Source organism: Lepisosteus oculatus, chromosome 5, assembly GCF_040954835.1.
Source record: "Lepisosteus oculatus isolate fLepOcu1 chromosome 5, fLepOcu1.hap2, whole genome shotgun sequence".
Lineage (NCBI taxonomy): Eukaryota > Metazoa > Chordata > Actinopteri > Semionotiformes > Lepisosteidae > Lepisosteus > Lepisosteus oculatus.
Genome location: NC_090700.1, coordinates 38269243 through 38292075, shown reverse-complemented (window position 1 = coordinate 38292075; position 22833 = coordinate 38269243). Strand labels below are relative to the sequence as shown.

Sequence of the window (22833 nt, the reverse complement as noted above, 5' to 3'; positions counted from 1 at the left end):
GCCGTTTGTATTTGTCATATACAGTAAGTTCGTCGTTACTAGAATTCCAGATTTCAGGTCCCATTATTTGTTGACAGGTATCCACCAGGCAGAGGTAAGGTGATACAGTAACATTACAGATTTCTAATGTACAACTGGAGGGTAGGTTGAAGCTTCTATACAATCCATGGGACTTGGTAGCCTTCAGCAACATTAGAAGGTTCAAAATCACTGCAGAAAGAGCAACTTTGCAAAAGTTTAATAAACCTGCTCCTCAAGTTGATGAGAACAGTCTTGATATATGTCCTCTAAGGGGGTTATTAGCTCCTTCAGAGGCCTGTCTGTGCTGCGATGTATGTTTGCTGTGTTTGGCTGCTGGAATTTGCTGTGAAGGGCTCTGGGGTCTTTAGCAGTGTTGAAGGGTTCTGCTCCTTCTCCCTATTGTTGCAGCCCACCCCCCCTCCTCTAGACCTACAAATCCCTCTGCAGGATCGAGTCAGGAGCAGCGAGAGAGGGGAAGAAGAGGAAAAAGGAAGGTGCATCTGCCAGGAGTATCCAGAGGTTACAGAACAAAGAGAATAATGATTCTGACACCTAGGGGAGGAGCTGGGCTGTGAGAGAGTGAAGAATGCCGGTAAGCCTGACTTGTTTCCCTTGACAGCTTTATCGGCCTTGTGGTTCAGATGTGCTTGGCGTTATCCAGTCACGCTTGGAGCAATCTGTTACATGCATGTACACACCCTCATCAATACCTTCTAGTCTGCATGTGGAAGGAGATGTACAGTAGGTTACTCCCTAGTTCTGAATGCAGTGAAACAAAGAAACGTGCAATTTTAGTATCCACTGCTCTGACAGATGCTTCTTTTCAAGGTGACTTATGGTATTGCATCATCCATGCAGCATCACAATTGAAAATCTTGCGCATGAGTGTCCGGTGATGTAACTGTCTTTATTATCACACAGTTATTGGAAATGATTACATTCAAATTTTACTTCCTTCTGTGTAAATTCCTCTTGAGAGGGGCAGACAGCAAATTGAAACGTGACTGCCAGTCTCAACAAATTGAGTAGATCTTCTTTATCTATGGCGATGCGTTGTGTGTGCTTGCATGTGTGTGTGAAGAGTGTTTGCACTGTGGAGACTTTTCTATACCGTTGACAGTGCTTTCATCCTCTGTGCGTCAAAAGTTATCACTGCATGTTGGTACCTGGAGACAGCAGAAACTGGAGTGGAGATCAAAGTGATATCCTTAAGAGATAACTCTATATAGGCCCATTAAATGGAAATTTATTCTGCTTTTTGGTGTTGTTTTTCTTTCAGCTTCTTAAATTGTTAAGGGTCTAGCATTCCCTTGAGAAAAACACATTTCAACTGCAAATATTCAATTGCTTCTTGCATAGTTCCTTCATATATATTATGCATATGTATCTATGGAGCTAGTGTGCTCATGCAAGAGGGGTGGCAATTTTCAGACATTGGGAAAAACTCAACTTTCTCATATTATGGAGCAGTGGTCCAAGGGACACTCTTTAGGAGCTCCTCTGTTCCCAGAAGTTGTGAATAAGTTTTGAACCAGAGGCACTTGGATTCTCTTAAACAACCCTCCCATTTCATTTCATAAAGTACCATGAATCCATCCTTCCATCCATCTTCTAACGTCTTCACCAATACAGTGTCGTGGGGGATCTGGAGCCTATCGTGGCAAGCAACAGGTGCAAGGCAGGGTATCCCCTGGACGGGACACCAGTCCATCACAGGGCACACAGACACATTCACACACTCAAACCAGAGCCAGTTTTCCCAGAAGCCTTTTAATCTACCAGTATGTATTTGGACTGTGGGAGGAAACCAGAACACATGGGGGAATGTCACGTGAAAATAGGGAGAACCTACATATAGCACCCCAGGTCCAGAACTGAACCCAGGGCCCCAGCGCCACTAGGCAGCAGTGCTAACCACTGTGCCACCCCACCATTAATCTTTTTACTCCATTTTTTTTCCAAAAATGAAACCTAAGTCCTGTTGGGATCAACGAGTCACATTCAGTGTGCATTGTTATGGTCCATTTTTAAGGGAATGAAATGGGCAAAGTTGTTATCAAGATTATCAGTGCTTGAGAAGAAAGGGTTTTCAGATGGGACACCTAAAGTTTCAAGAGACCCATATAATATTTACACAGGTTTATGTTTTCTAAGCTGTCATCAGTGCACTGAATCTCAAGTTGCTTCTGTAGAGGTTGTGTCTGTCTGTGAGGGTTTAGGGCACACTTTGAAACATGAAAAAGGACGAACAGTTGCGTAATAGTGAAAAGTCTTTTTTAAGCCTCCTCTCGCTTGTCTCCAAGCACTTTCATCACTCCATCCTTAAGACAAGAAAACACAAGCCCAGCTGAAAAAAAAATGTAGCGAGCTCTTCAAACATACTTCGGTGAGATTGATTAGGGTCTTTAGAGACAGGCCTAGGAGCGGTGTCGCTCGTTCATCAGTGATACTTGTTAGGCTGATCCTGTGTCACTGCTCTGTGGGCCTGCCTCCGCACTTCAAGAAAAAAGAAATGCAAATCAGTCCCGTTAAAGAACTGGCACACACTTCTTGGACGTTTCCACCCTTGAGTGCAATTTAGTGCAGGAAAGAAATAAAATTGGCCTGGAAAAAGGAAGCGCTTTTGTAAGGTAAAGCTGAACCGCTGGTGGTGGTCTCCTGCTCCGCTCAGGCCTGTTCAGTGACTCTTGAGTTCGGCACTCCTTGCACTGAGTTTGCAGTAGGATTCACAGGCCCAGAGCAGCTGATAAGAGGAGGTTCTCTGCTTGAGAACAATAACAAATTATTAATGACCCGCTGTTCCACATTACGGGTGTGTGAAGCTGAGGACAGTTTCACAAAGAGCTTCCAGCACTAAACAGACAGCTGGCTAGGGAACACACATGCCAGCTTTCCCAAAACAGCACTTCGGAAAAGTGGCTGAAAGATGAGCCGTTTCATTTGCTATTCTGTCTTCTCCTTTGTGAGGCTAAGCTGGGTGTAATAGATTTGCTGTACAGATGAGGTATGAGGGAGCTGGGACCTGCTGGAGTGTCAGGAATTTACATGTAGCTCTAATGTACAGTGCAAAGTGACCCCTTTGCCTGGTCAATCTGATTAGAAATTGTGTGTCAATGCTTGTGTTACATAAAGACTTCTTTCACTCTGTCTGCTCACAGCAGTCAGATCTGCCTGCCCATCTTCCCTGCATTTAAAATAATTTCCCTTGTTTATGGCTGGGTATTTGTCCTTTGTTTTATTTGGGAATGCTTAATTTGGCCGTATAAAGAGCATCCAATGGGCTGTACAGTACCATGCACTGCCATTTGGGTCTTTTTCCTGAGAAAATGCAAAGGTTTCTTTTGGGCAGGTACAGAGCTGCAAAGCACGCAGTTTCTGCCAGGAGGTTTCCATGGCAATGCTGAAAATCTTCAGCTGGTAGATGGCTGAGCCATTCTGAATGCAGCTGAAATGAGTTTCCAGGACCAGAGCTGGAAACCCACAGAAAAGCTTTTTAGAGCAGCTGAATAACATTTTTCTAATCTTTTTCTTCTCTCTGTTTTGCTCATCCATCCCTGAACCAGAAAGTGTTTGTATTTTTTGTCCGTAGGAATAAAGCACGACAGTCTGTAAACCTGTGAAGCTGCCTGATCATTGCAAACAATAGGCGATGACAAAGGCCAAACAGCTGTCTATCCAGGGGGGGCTTCTCTGTGTCTGTGCTGTGTGCCGCTTTGAAGGGGAGAGTGTAATGAGCCAGGAGCTTTTCTAAGGCTGTTAAAATGGGCAGGGGCAGGATTTCCAGAAGTTGTCTATTTATACTGCACACACCTTCTTATTGCCATGCAGGGTAACAATATAAGAGAGAGAACAGATGTGTTGAGAGCAGTGAACTGATTTGGAGAGTATATCATTTTTCTGTATAATTTTCTCTCCTCATTCCTGTGTAAAGTCTAGTAAACAATATACACACTCTCACCAGAAATGTTTTTAGAAAACTTTTGGCACAGATTTAAAAAAATGTTTGACATTATGTAAGAGAACCTATAACAAACACTTTCTTTTTTCTTAAAAAAGGGGGAAAAAACAGCTACTTGTGACCTAGCTTCAGCACCTTGCATGGATGTGACACAGGAGCTTTCCTGCAGACTTCTTTTGCATCCTGGCACTGAGTTAACAGGCAGCATGACTGCTGATAACCTGGTAGGGCCTCTCATGTCAAGATGCTACAAATAAACAGCCAGTGTGTCATGCCTGTCCAGTTCTGGAGACACATGCTTCCTCTGAAATTACATTTTGAACAGGATTCATTAAAAGAGGGAACAAGTCTGCTGTTGGTGTCGGAAGAATTGCTTTTAAAAATATGTGTAGCCAATGAGTATAAATATCACAGTTCTTCAATTTAGTCTGCTGACTGAAAAACAGGGCACTGCTGATAATGAACGAAATTGAGCTATCGATTGCCTTTAAACATGGCTTAGTCTGCTGTTTCTTTCAAGGGAATTGATAGGTGCAGTCTGACAGAGACTGTCAGAGGAATGGGGTATCTGTGCCGTTTTATACAGCCTCCTCTGCGTTTGTTGCTCCTGTCAGCTGCATCGACTAGGAAACGCGGTTTGAGAGTGTGATGGTTTGTCAGTGGAGAACAGCGCCCTCTGGGCAATTTTCTTTGGTACTGCAGCTACAGCACCACAGACATGACAAGCTTTGGAAAAGAAAATCGTACCAGTTAGAAAATAACAATATATGTCAGAAATGGATGGTAAGAGAAGCCTGAACCAGTTTTGTTGTCTGCCAGTTGTTTGCGTTATTGAACAAACCAAGTGTTGTAGTTTGTAAGATAATCATTGCATTATAGATCTGGCCCTACTTCTTCCAAGGGCAGTTTAACAATACTGGCAATAGCTGCCTTGACACCTGAAACAGTTTGGATAACAGCTTCCCTTGCTGCATAATGCTGTGTAGTTAGGAATCTGTGATCGCTGGAGCTCAAACAATAGGTACCAGCCATGGCATTAAAAACTGGAGTAGCTGTATGGTTCTTACTGAGCAATTCTTAGCACAAAAACTAAAGGAGAAGTAATATACAGTATTGTAACGCATATGGCCGACATTACAGGTTGTGCGAGCTGGCTTACCAGCGTGGTGACGTCACCGCACTTCCCTGTGAATAGCAGGGACCGCAGCCGCTGGGCTGACAGGAGATTTCCCTTTAGCTCAACTGGCTGGGTCCCCGTTGAGTGACGCCGGAGGCCCGGGTTCGAGTCCCCAGCAGTGGGGGGCCGACCTGAGGCAGCAGGGGTGAGGGTGCCTACCCATGTAAACCCGAGAGTGCTACAGTATATATGTTTTATACGGGTGGATAGCTGCGTCAGCATGCATAGGCTGCAAAGGAACAAGTAATAGGTTTATTCCATGCCGAAAAGAGAAGAAAGAAAACAGAATGTTTCTGAAGAAGGCTCCACGGTTGAAACGTTGTGTTTTCTTTCTTCTCTTTTCAGCATGAAATAAACCTATTACTTGTTCCTGTTTTATATACAGTATAACTATCTGGGCCACTTGCACAAATGCCTAAATCAGTGGGGTGCTTTTAAATTAAACATCTTGTAATTTAACAAGTAGTAGGTTTATTCCATGCTGAAAAAAAGAAGAAAGAGAACACAACGTTTCGGCCGTGGAGCCTTCTTCATGTGTGAGAGAGACAGGGCAGTAGGCAAAGGTAAAGTAGCGGGAGAACAAAGGTTGGGAGGGAGGTGGAGTGAGAGGCGGGAGCAGGGGACAGAAAGAGAGGCCAATCGAGAGGTGTGAAGTCAGAATGGGTGCAGAGAGGTGTGAAATGAAACTTCCAATGAATGGAGAAAATGTAAAAGAACCTTCTCTTAACGACAGACTACTGTTCTTCACACCTGAAGAAGGCTCCACGGCCGAAACGTTGTGTTCTCTTTCTTCTTTTTTTCAGCATGGAATAAACCTATTACTTGTTCCTTTGCAGCCTACGCATGCTGATGCAGCTACCCACCTGAACTACTATCTTGTAATTTATACTTTTGTAGCCAAGTATTCTCTCCTTCCCTGTTTCAATCCAGGTTGTTATGAGATTAACAGCTGCTGTTTGTTAAGGAATAGGGAGCAGTTCGGCATGCCCCAGTGCTTCATGGCAACTGCTTGTTTGTTTTAAAGAGAGTGGCTGGGCCTTGCTGCTGCTCTTGATGTTAATATTATCACTCAGGCTTTCAAATTAAGGTAAAAAACAAACAGCACGAAATCTCCTGCGCAGGGGCTGCCGCTGTTTCGCCCCATTGATTGCTGTCACTACCCTGAACGGCTTTGGAGTGTGTTTTCAGAGAACACAAGTACAAATGCAAGCTTTACTTAGCTTAGCTATGTCATGCAAATGTGGTATAAACATAAGAAATTAAATGAAATGTAGGGTCTGTGTGCCATAATACAATAACTGCACAAGGAGCCTTGTAGCTTTGCTAAAGTTAAGTGTCAGAGAGGATCCGCCCTTGTCTGAGTGATCTGTGGTGGTAGCGCTCACTCTCAATGTTAAATAACGCATGCTGGCTCCCTGACAGCGCCAGGCCTGACTGCTTGTCTAGAAAGGCTGTCTCATTCAGGCCTGCTCACACAGGCGTTTTTGGTGATTGAAGTGACAGTGGTCCTTTGCACGCCACAGAGCTTTGTACTCAAGAAGAAAGCCAGTGATGTCTTCAGACACCTCCATTAATGCAGGTAAAACACCTCAACACGGGGGCGTCTGAGACACAAACCATTTTCTGCAGTCAGCAGCAACGTGTCTTTAAGTTGACAATGGCCAAGGCAGACTAGTCTTTTTTCATAGGCTCTTATGAAGAGAACAGTGCCCAATCCTTGGGTTGTGCATTGTGCAGTCACAATTCAGTACACAAGTATCTATTTGCAGCAGGGCCTGCCAGTGGCAGTAGGAGAAATGCTCCACTTCTTAATTGTTTCTTCATTTTCTGGTTAGTTTAAACGTCTGGACTGTTTGGTTGAAGTGGGTTGAGGTGGTCAGTTATATTGCCATGTTCCAAAAAGTTGTGCTTTGTTTGGTCCCAATGAAAAATGGAGCTGGGAATTGTACCTCACTGCCTGTGCATGAGGAGCACAGCTCTGGTGCCACTGGCAGACATCCTGAACGGCTTCTGGCATTTCAGTAAGCGGTGTGCCGTGAATCTCTGAACATGGAGAGTGCTTACTTTTCTTGATCTTTACTTACTTTCCATCTGAAGCATAGATAACACACAGGTCCAGTGACGGGATCAGGGTGAAACATTTCTTGTCAGTGGCACAGCCGGGCCTTGAACTCAGAACCTCCTGTCAGCAAAGCCCTTTTCTGTAACCACTGTACCCTTCTTAGCCTTGTACGATAAATTTGCCTTCGTAGACAGTCTCTGGCTGCTTTTCAAATAGGCAGACTAACTGTGACACAATACAGAGTTTTATTAACATAATCACATTGTTCTAAAGGTTAAAGTCATAAGTACTGTCCTGAGGGAAAATATTGTGTCGAGGAAGTGAGTTGGAAGGGACAGGAAAATGGTAAAACACTCTTTTCAAGAGCAGAGTGTGTGACGTACAGGGCAGCTTGACACATAGTTTTAAAGGACAGGTGCTTAAAGAAGGAGTAAGGTGAAATTTAAATCATTAGCAAAATCGGCCTAGCAAACAGACCTTGTTAAAGTTTTACATTCAGTAATTCCCATTGGAGCTGCACACTGTGTGTGGGTGCCTTTCGGAATGCCAGTGCTTTCTGATTCTTTAGAATGTTATCCAAGATGTAGGCTGCATGGATTTCCATTATTGGTTTTTATTATTATTAAAAGGTTATAAAAATGACACCAGCAGATTCATCAAAAAAAAAACCTTCCTTTGCGGCAGCAATAAATCTAAGGTTATGGCTTTCATTTCTGGCGGTGCTGTGACAGAGGCACGGAGCCAGTCAATCTCTGCGCGACTGGGCTTTTTCACCACATCACCTGCAGTTAGATGCGCACAGACGATAATAAAAAAAATTGCTTTATGGTCTGTGTGCGCATCACTAGAAAATACTACATGTGGGAAGTAGTTATGAGGGGGAAAACATTGCAGTAAATAATGATTCACTGCATTCACCTTGTGAGAGGATGTGTCTGTCCAGAAGCTTTAATTATTACTGTTGCACCAGGCTGACAGACAATGTTTGGAGCCACAGCATGCATACTACAGGCTCCTCATTTCCAAGTGTCAGAATAACTGATTCCAGTTGTATTGTTTTTTTAGCTTCCAAACTTCCTCACCCTTTACCTTTCTCCTTACTGTAGAGATTAAAAGGGCAGGATTGCAGCACACAGATAGACAATTATGGATTAATGAAATGAGTATCATTAAACTTAGTCTTATTTAATTAAGATGCTTGTGAGACATCAACAAATCAATTTTGCTGGATAAAATTAGGTATACTCTGCCTGATGTGCCCCTATAGGGGCAAATCATTTGTATGTACTGTACCTCATAATTCTAAGTTTAAATACACATATCACAGTTGCAGTACTATTTGGGCCTTGTCCGACTTTAAAAGTCTGTTTAAATGGTTCTTCTTTCTAGAGTCGCAAAACATTGAGAGCCGATTAATATTAATTCTCATAGCTCATAATGACTGCTTGCTCTTAAAAAGCCACTATTGCCCTGAAAGGTGTTCCTTTTAAGACACATAGATAGACTGATTAGTAGCTATACTTAGAAGGCAGTCACTTTATTTCTGTGCAAATATAGCTTCAAGGGCTTATAAATACAGTTGAAGGGTCGTTTATGTTTCATTATGAGAACTGAGAATAATGGACTTATCTTTACAATTGCTCAGTTTTTGCTTGAAGAAAATGAATCTGCCCTGAACACAAGGAGATTGTCCCACTGCAGATTCCTTCATGGATATCTCTATGTACTGTACAAGTCAATGTATGGGTTTATCTTTGCTTCTTCCAGCTGGACAACTCTCCTGTACAACAACTCCCCCACCTACACCCTACCCACTCTCTGAAAATAGAAGCTTCTCAGAGTGGGAATGTTTTTTTTTTAAATTAAAAAACCTTTCTTCTAAGAAATCAATATGAAATATAAATTTTCGTGTGAATTTATGGAATAACTTTGATGAATGTACCGTGGTATGCCCACCCTTTCCACATGCTGTATGGGTTTAACCTTGTGTTTGCTACAGTATGTTTTCCAGTTTTTCAAACACCACTTCGCACTTCACTGTGCATTAATACCCCCTAGGAATGACAAAAGTACAGTAAAAGTGTAGCTGTGTGTAAATATTAAGATAAATTCACCATTATTTTTTTTCTAAAGGAGCCTGTGCAGAGGCTGAACTGTCATAATCATTTGTGTGAATACGTTTCCTCCTCTCTGCCCACACAAGGTGTTTGTTCTGTAGTGAAATGTCACCGAGTGGAAGGAGACTGTTGGTGAAGGCCCAGACTTCAGAGAGGCCTTCCTGTCGAGCGGGAGAGAGAGGGCTTGAAGGTGTCACGCTGGAACAAAGACTGTTCGACAACAGTCATGAGGCTGGCCCACACTGAGAGATCACTTCACACAAAACTACAGAATCAACCCCTTTCATGTGTGAGATACTCCTTTCTGCACCCCAGCCATGCCGCCTACTGAACGACACACTGTGCCAGGCTGCTAAAAAACAGGTGACGTTTTAGTTGCAATCAAGGTCCTTCATGGACGCCATTTTATTCTTACAAAACCAGATCTATTTTTTTAGAACCTGTATTTTTTGTCTTTTATTGTATTCCATGAAATTCCCCATCCCAAACTTAACCTAAATACTAATTTTAACAAACACTTTCACAGCTTTTATTATGTGATATTTATGGAGCTTGGTACAGAAATGCTATGACTTCTGCCAAATTCCTGCAGATGCAGTTTTCTAGATTGGAGCAACTCCCACCAATAACTAGGCTACTTTTTTTCTTGGTTTGTCAGTTTTGTTGGTGGCAGGACGGTGCAGATTTCAGCAGGACTGCCTCACAATGCTTGAATCATGAGTTTGATTACAGCCTGGTATGTCTTCTGTGTGGAGTTTGCGTGCTCTCCCTCCCTAGTCAAAATGTACCCATGAATTCCTTCCTGATTGTTTCTGTCACACTTTGTAGAAAACTGAAGTCTAGTGAGTGATTTGCGAGATCAGTTTGCAGGAGTTATGTTGGAATATGAAGTTTAGTGCTTTGGGGGTTTGTAAACGTTGAAAAGCAAATGCCAGGACAGAGGGAGAATGAAGCTCAGTTGTGTAGCTCTGGGAAACAAGGTCAGCCAGGCTATAAATAAAGGCCTCATGTCAGAGGATTGTCATACTGGCACAGACATGGACACCTCATTACAGCCCAGGACAGGTCTCAAGGTCTCACAGCTGACAGACCTGCAGGACCAGAGGCAGCTGTGATTTATTGTGATTTATCCTTTTTCATATGTTTTCCCCTCTATTTATATTCTTTCCCATTCTGTGTTTCTGGCTGTTTTGGCAAATAGAATAAACATGGTCAAAAGCACAAACAGACATGCTGTACTGATCAGTTAAGGACTGATGTTCTCTCTCCTGTCCTTGGAAGGGAACTCTCTTTCAAACCCCCTGCTCTCTGAGACGATTTTGTGCTCGCACTGCGATGCCTGAATTTCATACAATGGCTTTAAGTGAGAAGTGAAAAACTGCAGTTATTCACCTAAGGTTTGTGCCTTGCAGAGCATTTATTAGAGTTAGCATTGTTGTTCTGTCACCAATGTAAGGCAACAACAGTGATACTGTGACTGGTTTCCTGACAGTAGGACAACAGCTGTGATACTGTGACTGGTTTCCTGACAGTAGGACAACAGCTGTGATACTGTGACTGGTTTCCTGACAGTAGGACTACCTGATGGTAGGGCTGAAACAGTGATACTGTGTCTTTCTTGTGTTCTTATGATAGGGCAACAGTTGTGATACTGTAATTTCTGTTGTGCTGTCTGCATGAGTGTCTGCATGTTGTCTTTTTTTGTTCTCATTGATAAGTTGTAAGGGCTGTGAGACAAGGTGACTTGTGCAGTAGGGCACAGTGACCCTCAGGCTGCTCTGGATCCAGTGAAGTCAACAGTATGCTTATAAAGCACTTAAGGGACAGCAGTTAACCCTTTAGCAGTCCTCCTCTGGCACAGATCACACTGCATTTAGAAAAGCTGCTCCAGGGAGGAGACTGTGTCGGCGGTTCCCTCTGTTTGATAACCAGAAAAGAAAATGCTGACCAGGCTTCTCTCAATAACAAGCAATGCACCAGATCATTACCACATTTATAGGAGATACCCTGAGTCTTCTGTTTTAATATTTTACCATTAGATAGTGTAGATAGATACGACTTTATTGACCCTGAAGGGAAATTGATGATTGCCATTGTAGTTAAATATTTAAATATATTTATTTTACACACATTGCTGTGAAACTCTTTCATGTTTTGCAACCTTTTACTCAGGGGTTTGGGGTTACAATTCTATGGTAATTAGTGTCTGTTTAATCCAGAAATATTAGCTGTTAACCGTGACAGATCTGAATTTTGTAGTGCAAAGTGTAGCCCGTTAGCCATTGTGTAGCCCGTTAGCCATTGTATATTTAACAGATGATATTAATGACAGTGAGTCAGTTAGATTTGATTGATAGCTGTAATGGATTAAGAGACACAACACTTCATATTGGTTGTTCATGTATAGAGGTTTGCTCATGTGGTCAAGTTTGTCATGATTCTCAATAGTGTGAATTAAAGATGCTTAATGACAATATTGATTACTTCTCACTCAGCCTAAACTGTATTATAAAAAGCCACAGATGATCCAACAATAGAAAGTACTAATGGAGTCTTTAAGTAAATTGTTGCTCCGCACATGGAAATTCCTGATATTGTACAAGATGTCAAATACTTTTCCAGACAATTGTGTTTCAATTTGATTAAATTACTTTAGGGTTTTTTAATGAAAAGTGGTTAAAACTCTTTAAAAGAGGTGAAAATAAATGAGTCTGTAAGCTCCACTAGATCAGTGTGACACAAGTGTTTTGACACACAAAACACAAAGTGAATCACAGGACTAGAGTGACTGAGAGATCTAGCCTACGGCTGTTTGGCTTTGTAATGCTCTTCTGAAACAGCCAATGGAATGAGAGTCCTGCAGGAAGCCAGGCTCAGACTCAATGTCACTGCACTTGCTGCTAGTAATACAGGAAGTGCCTATAAGAGGTTCCAAGCCTGTATAAGAGAAATGAAATATTCTGCCCTGGAGTAGCACAGACAACAGAAAGAGAATGGAAATGTGTCCTATTTCCTGACCAAGGTAAATAGCGTGTACTTGGTTTTCAAGCAAAATAGCAAGTGATGTTTCCCTTCTGATTTAGTTCAGGCTTAAAGTTTTTGTTGGTTATATTCCTGAAGTAGAAGGTTAAGGGTAAAATACCCAATCATTAAATTATTCAGACTGCTAAATGTCATGTCGGTGCAGCTGTATATCCTTTGAATTATGGAAGATAAGTCACAGTAAAGTTGTTTCAGACTCTCTCCTCACTTCAAAGGGCTTTCTGAGGAAATAACTGTCTTTTTTTCAAAAAATATTTAAAATATGATTACCTTTCTTTAAAACAGCTCTGCTCTGAAGGAACTGAAAAAATAAATAAATAAAAGGTCTCAGAAGCCACTCCAGCAGTGAAGTTATATTTAAAAAAAGAATTGCCTTTTATTGTTTTTTTCAGTATGCTGCTGTATTATTGCAAATCAATAAAATGGAAGTGGTATTATATTTGGATGTGAGCTGTGCAGAAATAGGCTTTTTTTTTGTAGATCCCTTCATTGGTCTGACTCTGGGGTCAAACTCATATTGTTGTGTAATGTAATCCCTCCTCTGGGTATGATTGTGAACACGAGCAGGTTACTGCCGTATGTGTTTGAGCAATGCAGAGATACCAATACAGAATGACGTCCTCTGTCCCCCACACTGTACGGAATTTTGCTCCTTGGGCAGAAAGTAAGGGATAATTATATGAACAAAAAAATGTATTATGAAAAGAAGGTATTGGACCAGCCCTGGGCACAAATGCAGTGTGGATTTGAAAAGCATACTATGTAATGCATTTAAGCAGTAAACAATACTGAACATGAACTAATAAACACATTCTGGTAAAGCTATCCCAGTCCATTAACCTATAAGAGGCAGGCCAATGTACCAATGTGAATTCAGCTCTAGGCAGAACTAAACTGGACTGAATCAACACACCAGGTGAAGAGCCATGCTGCTCTGTACTGGGTTTGTTTCATCTAGACAAACCTGTGGGCTCACAGGCTATTGGCATGCCTTCATACACCACCTCCGCAACAACCTCAACACTTCTTTTTTTGAGGTCCTGTGTTGCAATTCCTGATCACTACTGCAAGAAATGTTAAAAATAAATAGATGGAGAAATAACAAAAAAACAGCAAAAATAAATAGCAGCATTTACACTGTATTGTAAGTGATACAAATGACAACAATATTTTAAAAATTACTGTTTGTATCTTTCTTTGTGTAGTGTACTGTATATACACACGTATTCTCCTTTTCTATAGACATGTACACTACAGTGAGCGTCTACATTACAGTTACACTCATTCACAGTGACAAGTAATTAATTTCAGTCACAGTTACCAGCCACTGGAAAACTAGGGTGACAAATGTAATTAGAAGTTGTAACTTAGCAGTATGGTTGTTAAACACATACTTCGGAATATGCAATACTGTATGTGTGTTTCGCAGACAGTACTGTGGGATCAGGCCAAACAATAAGGAAAGAAAACAACATCCTTTATCTGTTGTTAATACCAGCAATGTCACAGCACACAGCCTAACAACCAGAGGCATATTTTCTTAAATTAATAAAGGGACGTTTGGAGCCCTGCTGTGCAAATCACATTTGATGTGTCTGACATTTTGAGGACTTATTGTATTCACCGTGATCTGAGCGAGCTGGCTGAGTTAGGGAACGGTGTGCTGTTCTAAGCAGAAGCTGGGAGAAGGTGTTTGTGCACAGCATGAATGGCAGCCTTGTCAAACAACATGACTTACCAAAACAGCTACGGTAATTGAATCATGGCAGAGCTAAAGGTGAGAGCAACCTTCCTCCTTCCCTCATGTGACAACTATTAATAAACAGGACAAATGGAATCCGACATCTCAGCTGCCGTTTCTCTAGGGCCTAGAATTTGAACAGAGCACTCTCTGATTTTGGAGATCTCTCAGGGCAGTACTGACTTTTCAATGAGAAAATGCACTGGGTCTTGATCCTGGGGTCCTGGACAGTTCCCAGGGTGTGCCCTCAGAAGAGCCTGTGTAAAAACCAAAAACAAAATGTCACTGTAATTGTGTCTTAACATTGTGTCTCTACCGTACAGTCCAAAGAGGTTACTTTTTGATGCAAAGTCCACTGTGCCTTGCAAGGCACAGATAGATGTTACGGCTGTAGCTGGTCTTAATTAACCCCTCATTATCCAGATTCCCTTACACACCCCTCCCTTCACTATTTAAACCCTCAGTTCACCCGGTAACACGACTCTGTATTAGGATCTCTTCCGCCTCCTGAGCTCACCTCGCCCTTTCTTCCTTAGTACCTATTCTTCCTCGTCTGGACTCCCTCAATGTCGACTCTTTGGTTTTTGGATTTCTCACTGTTGCCTCGCCCTTATCGGATTTGTTTGCCTCTCTTCTTGCGTACTACCTGGACTTGACCCAGCCTGGAATAGCTGACCACTCTACCTCGTCGCCTGCCTTGGATACCTCAGCTACCGGACCTCGCCTGGAGACCTGCACAGGGTTCGTAAAATCATATACAGTAGTTCTCACAATAGACCTAGCTTCCATTACTGGGCTTAACTTTCAGAGCTGATTCCGCTGACATTTCTAAGAATTTCTGTACAGTGTTTTTTCATTTCAATTCTGTTATGCAAATACAGCCGCCATGTACCCTGTTGTATTAAATTAGTGGTTTAACTGATCTTGTTTATAGCACAGTCCTTTATAACACTATGCACTGTTTCTTTTCACAGTCATCTTGTGCATTGGAGACAGACACCATCCTGAAGTCATAATAGCACTATCCATGATTTCTACCTATCATGCTAAACAGCATGTGGTGTTGGTGGTCGTGAACATAAAGTCTGCCACAGCCCTCTGTGGTGGGACTGCTGAATGCCAAATGGACACCAGCAACTGGTGGATGAAGTGAAGCCTTCTCTGCATGTAATGTACTTTCATTTTCAGCTCTTCTAAGAAGGAATTTGTCATAAGAAGATTATTATTGATCCTTGAAACAGATTTATTATTATTATCATCATCAATATTGCCGCTGCGATTGCACTAGCAGCATCCCGTTCTACCGGGCTGTCTGTCTGAGTTCCACCCTGCAAGGCTCCACACTGATGGCTGCTGTGTGTTTTATTTAACAGATCTTATCTGCTTTTTAAAAAAAAAAAATATTTGATGGCATCTCTTTGCCTGGGAGCTTCCTCCCTGGCTGCGAGGGGTCTTGTTTTTTTTCCCTGGGGAGTTTCGCGAAGCCCAGCGGCATTCCGAACGCAGCCAGGAGTGGAGTGGCCGGACCTGTTAACCCTTTCAGCGCCACGGCTCCTCCTGCTGCCTCTTTGCATCTGCGCGGCCGCTAACTCGGCAGCTGCTGTTGTTACTGCTGCTAATAATAGCGGCTCTACAGATAAATAGCAGCCAGCATATTTAGAAATCTAATGTTCCAAGAGTAAGAAGAAGTGGGAGTTTGAACAAGCTGCCCAGATATGTTGCTGAAGCTTCAGGAAACAGCTGGATGTATCAATTAACCACTAGCACACAAACACATTCCATTTCATTTTTGAGAATGTCATACTAATCGTAACAACCTGTTCTGCACCTTTGCACATTTGAAACCTATGAATAATATATTTGCCGTAATTCATAATAGTCTCCAGCAGTTTGTCTCTCCTGGCAGCTCTCAAGAATGCGTTTAAAGATCAAAAGGCACATTTGACAGGACCTTTGCTTCATTTGTTCTGTAAACAGAAAAGAAGACACGAAAGACAGAGTACAGGGGTGGCAGGCTGGGGTTACAGGCAGGCATCCGGCTTGTAAAGAATTAACCATTTAATTTTGCGCAGGAATTTGAATGAAAAAGGAGGAGACTTCTGGCAGACTTCCTTGCTTATAGTGTTTGCTGCATGTTGAGACAGTAGATAAAAACACATGAATAATGAGGAAATCTTTAGACTTTAAGATCAACAATGAAATAAGACACAGGGTCACAGGTGGAAATTAAGAGCACACACTACCCAGAGAAGAGGTTCACACAGGCTCACTGGGATGCTTCAAGGAGCACCTCAGTGAGATTTTGAGCTTGGGCTCAGCTAGCTAGTAGTGGTCAAATTAAGATGTGCCAAAAAGTGTCCTATCTTTTCTACTATCTGCCTCTCTTCTGAGTTTTTTGGGGATTATTTGCTATCACAGAGGTTTATCAAATCTTTGTGGTTATTAGCAAGATACAGTATGTGGCATGCCCTCTGCAGCCAGAGGGTGCTCCTTCTCTGTCCTGTCCCTAGTTTTCCGGTCTGATGTCCTTCCGGTCCCTCTCTTTCCCTTGGGCTATATATTTCCGGGTCTTGCACTCTGTCCTCGCTCAGCATTGACGTTCGGATGTCCTGAGACTCGCCTAGCACCAGGGCGCCCCACGTCCGGTCCTTGAGGGCATAGGTTTCTATACGGCACTCCTGAACTCTTTGCACTATGAGCCCGGGCCTTTTCCCCCTCTCGCCGCTACGCATATGGGTCTTTTTCCACTCTCCTGCTCCCCACAGTTAGTCCCTTTGGACGTCCGTGACAATATGTACTGTATGTTGGCAGCACAGTAGAGAATTTGGTAGTAAATTAAATTAATATTCATCCACTGTTCATTTTTTTCTTTCCCTGTTTAAGGTACCCGAGGATCCTGGTGTTTGTGATCCAAGCCAATGTGTGGCTCCCTAACTTGCTTCACTTTCAGCTTGATGGCATCAACAGTTCTGATACAGTAGGGACCTACCTCAGCACCCCCCTGTACCTGAGTCACCTCTTTACTATTTTTAGAGTTACACCCTGGACATTCAATAGTTCCCTGTCCCTGGCATCCAACAGCCCCCTTGTGAAATTCTCTCGACAACCTAGTAGAAACAGATCAAGCTAAGGTTTCAAGGTCGAGGTTAGACATGGCTGCCAGTAGTTTCACACTCACAGCCCTGTAGAGGAATTCAAAGGGGCAGGCACTGCAGGAGACCCTCTTATGGCTACAATCAGCTTAGTCAGCAGGATAGCTAACCAGAAAGAGCTTTTCCTCCAGCCATCCTCGACTGCAAGACACACTGAATCACAGACTGCATTGGGCATTATCTCTACAGCGCTGACGTTTCATATAAGATAAGTCACCAACAAATCATGTATCAGCTAGGTTTTTGTTCAAGGGCTAGGCCTGGCCATCCAGCTTCCACCCCCTGTGACACAATCCCTGAGGAAGCCCAGAGGGCAATGAGGCAGAGGAGTGGACAAACTGTAGGTTAAGGGTCAGGTCAATGGGAGAAACACTGAAATCAGGAGTGCAAAATCCTATAAAGTGAAAGGAGACCTGATAGACTCCAGGCATACAAAGGTTAAGAGAGCCATTTCTCAGCACCAGCAGGAGGGAGAAGAGTTATCTTAATTTGACATGGCACATCAACTGGTACTTTCATGCAAAGGAATTGGAGGCACTCCAAAATGGAGTAATTTCCCAGAACTCTTCCTTGTGTCCACACGGAGAGAACATCCACCAGTAAGGCAGGAATGCTGAGTGGTTCTGCCTTTAGAACCACTGGTTTATCGCCAGGTACAGAGTAGGAGATCCAGGCCCTCAGGACAGAAACTCCTGGTCTTTTTCATGTTAGTAACCTAGCAACCAGTTTTGGGGAGGACTACACTCAAGTGGCCCATCATGTGAACTGCTAGTTCAAAGACCGTGGAGCCTGGGAGATAGAAATAGAGGACCAGGGGGCAGAATTTGATTAATAAATTCACAAGTTCCAAGCAAAGAATGTCTCCTTTCTCGAGTACCCCCCCCCAGCCCTGCATCACCATAACTGACATCCTGGTAGAAGTTCCTGGCCAGACACTTTAGCCCAGGTTTTTGCCTGTTGGAGCTTGGTCAGACAGATGGGTGAGTCTTTTCTGCATTTTTGATTTTAATATATGGGACATGTTGTGCAATGGAAAATAGAAACGCAGTACAGAAAAAAGGGGAGCTATATTTTATCTCATCTGAGAAAGGTAAATTTAAATTCCAAGGGATTTATAATAATCTTTTCCCTATTTCAATTTAAGCCACTTTAAGTCTGCCATTTGATTCCTGTGAACAATCTGTTGGTAGAGGTGGCTGAGATTAGCTCACGTTATTAATGATTTCACTGTGTGGCAGAACTTGGCTATGAATACAGTGTGCTTGCATTTATTCATATCCGGCAATGCATTTTGAATGCATGGGACAATGGTCCTCAACACAGACGTCCGATTCCTCAGCAGCCCTGGTTTTAGTTTTATTAATGGAAAGAACAGATGTCAGAAATTTAAGCCATCAGGCTTCGGATATATCTGGAATGAAATGTCCCAGTAAATCATTTCTGTGCTGTAGCCGTCTGGACATCAGCCAAGAAGCAACTAGTTAATGACCTCTGGATTTAAACAGTGAAATCTGTTACTGTGATCGCTTCAGATCAGATTTAGCAAGAGCATGCTTGCTTGAGTTCCATGCTTCTGGAGGTTTAATTAACAAACCTGAACATGTATACATGTAGAATAGTACTAGAAACAAAGACTGGGCAGGAAACAGTGTGTGTCTGGCTCTGGTATAATGCCCCACGGCTTTAACAAAAAAAAAAGTCATTTGTAAATCTTTCTGAATAATTTAAGCTCCATGTAAAGAGAATGCACTCTAGGCAGACACGATTTAACAAACCCCAAGGGTTTCTTGTGGTTATGAAGAATTTTAAGAACTCGATTTAACAATGAGTGCAAGACCAGAGATTTGTTTTCTGATAAGAATAAAAGTTATTTTTTTAATGAGATACACTATGTAATGAAATACACCACACACAGTAGCGTTCAGGACATAACTTTGGTCTAAGTGCAAGGAATATTCCCAGCTGGCCAATGACCTCTAATATAGAGTGAAGATTATAACCACGTCCCTTTATGAATATTTTCTTTCGAGTCCTTTTCTGTTGGCTGCTTTCGGAACAGAGCCCAGTGCGGTGGTTAAAATAATTCTTTTCACATAGTTTTTAGTCTTTTTCAGGCCGCTGATCCTACCACATTTAATTAATTATGGCAGAAAGCCCAGCTAAGATACATATTGCCAGGTTGGTAGTAAGCTATGTAGTCTGTTGTTCAAGCTGTGTGCGTTGTATTGTGCTTTTCAGTGCAGTTGCCAAGGCTGTGGTCTTTCCATTACAAACTGACAGTTTCTTCATGATCCTAATACTTCTTCCAGGAGCACAAATTGGCACAATTTCTAATATTGACCCTTTTTTATCTTCTCCTTCTCTGCTTTTCTGCCCTGAGCAAAACAAAAATTCCATCTTCGCTCACATTTGCTTGTTCACAGCCTGGGGGGGGGGGTAGTAACAGCAGCCTTCTCTGCCTCGTCAGGTGGCATGGAAGGGACAGGCCAGAGGACAGAGCGCTGGTCAGCCCCCGGGATCACCAAGGTAACAGTTGGCATTGAGGCGCTGAACGGCCATCTCATTCAACACCCAGAATGCCAAGCTGCGGCATTACAGGTACCCAGACACACACAGGGCCTAATCTGAGCCAAGCAGACATACAAAAAGATTTCTGTTACATGCTACAGTATTTATAGATTTTCTGTTACATTGCCTGCTTTGAATGATTTAACCTGAAGAACAGCTTTTGGTGAAAGCCAGGTGTACTTAACCAAAAAGGAAGTATCCAAAGTTGGAGTCTTAGTAAGTGCAAGTGGAGTAGCTTCAGGGATCAAACAGCAGACAGGTAGCTAGGAAACACTAAGGTAAGGCGTTCCAGTGGGAAACCCAATACTGAGCACGGAGGTGGTGGGCAAGAGCCTTTAAGTACTCTGATGCGGTGGTGACCGATTGGATGATTAATTAATGAGTCTGCGTTTGTGGGAATTAGAGGAGGCTTGTGTCTGATTGTCTGTGGCTGTGACACAGTGCCTTCAAGATCTGGCTCCAGATATGGCTTTGCTCAGGAAGATCTATTACATTTTTTAATACAGAAATAATATTCAATCTTTCTGATATTTGATGTTTGTTATTCCTGTTTCAAATTATTAAAAATTAAAAAAAATTATTTTTCTGTTCAATAGTGGTTTTCATGACATACACATTCAACTAAACCATTCATGCAGTTTTATCTAAAATATACTGTATATTTACTGTATATTTTGCATTTTAATTGACCTGAGTGCTTGACATTTCTCCAGGAAGGCCAAGATTCCATGGGATATTTATTTCTCAAATGCAATGCCGCTCACATTCAGAGAGTCCTTTCTCAGGTAGTCCCTGCTGTGTCCTTGCTTTGTAAAACACTTGTCTTTAAATGTAGGCGAAGGTTGTAGCCCTAGTGTTAGGCCAAAGCCGTTGCCATAGAGACTGCCAAAGGCTTCAAGATGCCATTATGGAGGCCTTGGCTCTGATTGGCCACGCTGGCCCTGTCAGAGGTCAAGGAATAAGAGTTCTGTCTATTGATAGGAGCTGCACAAAGTACTGTGAGTTTTTAGTTTGATGTAGAAAATCAAGTTATGCTTTCTGAAAAAAAAACACAGGGCTCTGCTGCAGTTTTACCAGGCACTGAATTATTTAACATGGTTTGTCTTGATCCTAAATTTGTGTCCAGTCAGATTTAGGTTCTTCAGATATTATTGTCTTTTGCTCTCAGAATTCATTAACAAGCGCTTACCCACTAGGGAAAGAAACAGAGAACAAATATGAAAAATATTTTATTTGTTGCTCTTATTCTTTATTGCCTGAAATAGAAACTTTTTTTTTCTTTTCTCAGTGGTGTATGTGTAATTTTCTTTCGGTTGAATAAATGAGTGGAAATCCAAAATTAGTGTCCATATAGAATTCTTTCAAATTGATCTACCCCAGGTAGCATGGAATCTGGATTACCTGTATATTTGGAATATTTCTCCATGACAGGTATAAAAATAAAGAAATACTCAGTAAAACAGTGTTACAGACACCTGGCAGAAAAAGACAGATGTTGGAAAAATTTGTCAGGTGGAATTGCTGTTCCACTGATTATATGTTTCCCCACAGCTAAGAGATGAAAGATGAGGTAAACAAAGGAGAAAAAGCCTGTTGAAACATCATTCATTCTGGGAACCTGTCATTTAAACACAGCTAAATAAGCTCCACTGACATGGTGTTTTAGACATTGAGCATTGAGCTGCCTTGTCACTTACAGCTTACTGACATCTTGGATCGTTTTTACTTTACATTTTTCTCAAAAACGCCCAACATACAATCTGCACATAACAGAAATGCCTGTCTGTAACACATCCTTCATTTACTTTTTCCATTGCACATTTTTTCTGGTCATTTTTCTAATGATAAACCCAATATTTCTCTTGCACTGAACTATATAAACCATATACTAGTTTTATCTAATGGTATTTTTCTCTTTAGAGTTGCTTAAAAAACAAATTCAAGACAAATCTATTTAAAAGGTAAAACACAGTACATTGACCACATTCCACAGAAACCTGTTTTAAATCTAGCTTTGATTTAACAGTCTGATGTGACCTTTAGTGGCTGATAATACTACATTCTTTGCTATTTGTTTCCTCAACACCTTGTCTTCCTGAAACCACCCACACTGAACTAAAACACTTGGCAGGTCTGTAGATGCCATGCACATTTCTCTCCAATGCAGCGGACTGGTGCCACAGGCAGGCCCTGAGAGGAAAAGCTCACTACATCTGTGGTGCCAGCATAGGTGAGAGCCGGAGAGGTGTCCAAGCACTGGGGACCAGTGGCATCTAGTCAGGGGAATAAAGATGTCCTTGTCCGGTCCAGGTTCTAAAATTGAACACCCTGTTCTTTGGACTCAAATCCTTTGCAAAACAAGCAGGCAGGATGTGCCAAGTACAGATCCACAATGAATGCAATGAAGGTTTTGCCAGCTATGCCAGACCATAAGGGCTTTATCCCAGGGCGTTCCATCATTTTGACTTGAGGTACTTCAATGTATCTGCCATGAAATTGAGCCTGCACTGCTGTTCTGCAGCGCCATCCAGTCGAGAGTTTGTAAGGCAGAGAGAAGTGTATTGCCTTTCAGTCACACACATCTGTGCTATCAATTCTCATGCACCAGAACTCAAAATACTTAACTTACTTGCAGTCGGGGGGTGAAGAGCCCTTTATAATTTCTCTGTTTCTTCTGTTTTTCACACTAACATACCCAAATTCAGCAGTTGCAACCCTGACATAATGACATAACCCTGACAGGAAAAGATAACATGGGAGTGTGGCGTTCCAGCTGCAGACATATCATAATTGTTGTGAATCCCTAGAATCTTTCAAGAGATAGGCAGATCAAATTCTCCGATCTATTCTCCGAACTACTCTTAGCAAATAAAACTAAGCGGGATGGCTTCCTGGTGTTTGTGTCCTTTAGAACCAAGGCCCTACTCGAATCGGAAGCTCGACCTGTTCACCAGTCACGAATGAAAAACCTGGGATTTCATGACTGTTTCTGTTT

General features: G+C 42.2%; 1 long non-coding RNA gene across 7 annotated transcripts in view; it reads left to right on the top strand.

The window, feature by feature from the left end:
* Window positions 1–441: 441 nt before the first annotated feature.
* The window catches only part of LOC107076810 (uncharacterized), a 28357-nt gene continuing 5965 nt past the window's right edge, over window positions 442–22833 (top strand). For 3 of the 7 annotated variants that reach the window (XR_011189679.1, XR_001477943.2, XR_011189677.1), the window contains exons 1-3: window positions 12264–12357; window positions 14655–14859; window positions 15093–19868. This is a non-coding gene — a long non-coding RNA (uncharacterized lncRNA). Of the gene's footprint in view, window positions 614–9421; window positions 9699–12263; window positions 12358–14654; window positions 14860–15092; window positions 19869–22833 lie in introns of those variants that run through there. The other 4 variants (XR_011189680.1, XR_011189678.1, XR_011189682.1 and 1 more) reach the window with 4 other exon arrangements.